The sequence below is a fragment of the Haemaphysalis longicornis genome, unplaced genomic scaffold (genome assembly GCF_048455015.1).
Source record: "Haemaphysalis longicornis isolate Haplotype H1 unplaced genomic scaffold, Haemaphysalis longicornis Haplotype H1 scaffold_20, whole genome shotgun sequence".
Classification (NCBI taxonomy): domain Eukaryota; kingdom Metazoa; phylum Arthropoda; class Arachnida; order Ixodida; family Ixodidae; genus Haemaphysalis; species Haemaphysalis longicornis.
This window is the reverse complement of record NW_027526296.1, coordinates 170397-173039: the sequence shown is the minus strand read 5'-3', so window position 1 is coordinate 173039 and position 2643 is coordinate 170397. Positions and strand designations below refer to the sequence as shown.

General features: G+C 50.6%; 1 non-coding gene across 1 annotated transcript; it reads right to left on the bottom strand.

Moving 5' to 3' along the window:
* Positions 1 to 1232: 1232 nt before the first annotated feature.
* Positions 1233 to 1305, bottom strand: Trnat-agu (transfer RNA threonine (anticodon AGU)). Its single transcript has one exon. It is a non-coding gene; the product is annotated as a tRNA-Thr (tRNA).
* Between the last annotated feature and the right edge of the window lie 1338 nt (positions 1306 to 2643).

Below are 2643 nucleotides of genomic sequence, written 5' to 3'. Positions count from 1 at the left end.
TCTAGCAAGATTGCCTGCAAGTGCCAGAGATTTTATGCAGGAAAAAAGCTACAATACACGTCTCATTAGGTACATAGTAATAACAGGACTCTAAAAAAAGTGCATATATATATATATATATATATATATATTGTAAAGAAGATACTCGACGTTCCTGTAGAAGGATCGGCTTCTTCATTCGTGGGCGAGGCGTCAACGCAGGAGGAGCGAACCGAACCGACCGGCTTTACGCGAGGCTGAGCCTGAACGAGAGCGCCCTCTTCCTCATTGCCATCCGGTGCATACCCACATATGGCGATTTGCCTGTTATGGCTTATGCCCGTCACATTTCCATCTAAGCTACATACATACTTGCTACAATACCCTTGTCGGAAAGGGGAAGCCATCCTGGTGACCTAAGGCGTACACGATACGAACGGGTCATAGTAGGGCTTTAGCCGCTCGACATGAACTGTCTCACACCCCCGACGGCGGCGGTCTGAAGTGGCCGTTACAGGCTCAACAACGTAATTGGCGGGCGGTGTTCGCTCCACAACCCGGTAGGGGCCGTGGTATTGCGACACAAATTTCGGCGACAGTCCGGGAGTCGGGCACGGTACGTAGAGCAACACGAGTGATCCGTTCTGGAAAGTTGGAGCTGTGACAGAAACATCGTGACGTGCCTTCTGGCGCTGCTGGTCTTCTGATGTGAATTGACGAGCAAGGTGGCGACATTCCTCGGCGCGCCGAGCGACGTATGAAACTGGCATAAATTCGGAGGCGTCAGGTAGGTATGGCAGTATACTGTCCAGCATGCATGAAGGCTCACGGCCGTAGAGCAAAAACACTGATAAATGTTAAGAAATAGTGCTCATGACATGTCGCATGTCGTCTCACGTCATCATCCGTCTCATCTCGCAACATAGAGCACCAGCAAAGATCACTTCGAACAATGTAGCGACAGCGATTATTGCCAAAGTTTCATATAAGAGACTTTCCTTAGGTCAGGGAAAGTATATATATATATATATATATATATATATATATATATATATATATATAGGGAGTCACCAGATAGCAAAAACACTTTGTAGAAGGTAGCGGCCTCAGACCTCTGCCAACGTTTATATATATGTAGCGGATCAGAATAGGAAACGGGCCAAGAAAACCTCGGAAAGCAAAGGGGAGGTGGTGGTAGGTAATTGAAACAGATAAATAATTTGGAAAGAAAGAAAGAAAGCGGAGAAAAAATGCCCGCCAGTTGGGATCCGAACCCACGACCTCCAGAATACTGGTCTGGTGCGATAACCACTACGCTACCGGCGGGGCGATTTCCCCCCCTCCGCTTTCTGGGGTATTTATGTCAATGTAATATTTTCCTGTGCTTGAGGGTGGTAGCCAGCTTTTTCTCCGCTTTCTTTCTTTCTTTCCAAATTGTTTATCTGTTTCAATGACCTACCACAACCTCTCCTTTGCTTTTCGAGGTTTTCTTGGCTGCCAACCCTTATTTCTGTGTTATTTCTACGACCCCCTCATTTCCTATTCTGATTCGCTACATGCATAACGAGGGCCTCTGTTCTGGCAGTCTTGGTGCCATAGAGAGCTTAAGAGGGTTTAACGCTTGTTGACCACTCTCGACATGTCGTAGACACTCGAGTCAGGGCGCGGGGATTAAAAAGAAGGTCCCCTTCACCCCGAGAAGTCAGAGTAGCGCTGGCGACCACCACCAAGCACAGGAAAAAAGCTAGCAAAATGTCCGAGTTGTGAAGTGTAGTAGAAAAAAAACATCCCCCTCGCGAGGGGCACGATCAAATGCAGAGCATTTCCGAGGGGGACGCGCCTGCAAGTCGTATGGATTACGTATTGGTTGTTGTTGTTGTAATTGTTGTCTTCCAGCGTAGACATTGTCGATGAAGTCGATGGTGAAACGTGAAACATGCCGTGAACCCCCTGCCGCGGCTATGACGCAACGTGGAGTGGCTATGACACAACGTGGCGCGGCTATGACGCCACACAATCCAACACAATCCACTTTAATCAAATCCAAATCCAAACCAATCCAAGCCAGGCCAAGCCCAGACAAGCCAATCCAAGCCAATCCAATCGAATTCAATCCAATGCCCTTCGCGAGAGAGTGTTACTTCGCCGAAATTGCGCCACCACACGAACGCGTGGTGTTGACGTCACGATCACGCCACAGATGTTAGCGGCCGGAGCGCGTGCGAACGACATATGTGGTTTAAGCGCGAGCCGACCGCGGCGAAAGAGCGCGATGCGAGCGCCCCCACCTGTTCTTGCGCGCGAACCGACTGTTGCTCAGCGCAAACGCAACGCGGCGAGTGAGGGTGTTGCGCACGTCCCCACCTGTTGTGCGCCCGAACCGAACGCGGCGAGAGAGGGCGTTGCGAGCGGAGGGAAGGCGAGGAGGATACGGAGGAGAAGGCGCACCTGTGGCCGACGGTTGAATGAGTCAAGGATATAAGGCGCGTTGGTAACCTTCCATTCTGTGTCGGCTTTGTGGCGCAGTGGGTAGAGCACCGTGTACCTTGCGTTCCGCCCGCAGGGTCGTGGGATCGAATCCTGGCGCCGGTAACCCGTATTATTTTTATATAGTGTAGGGGGAGCGATGCGGACTACGGACGTCAACGCGGGTGACACCGTGAG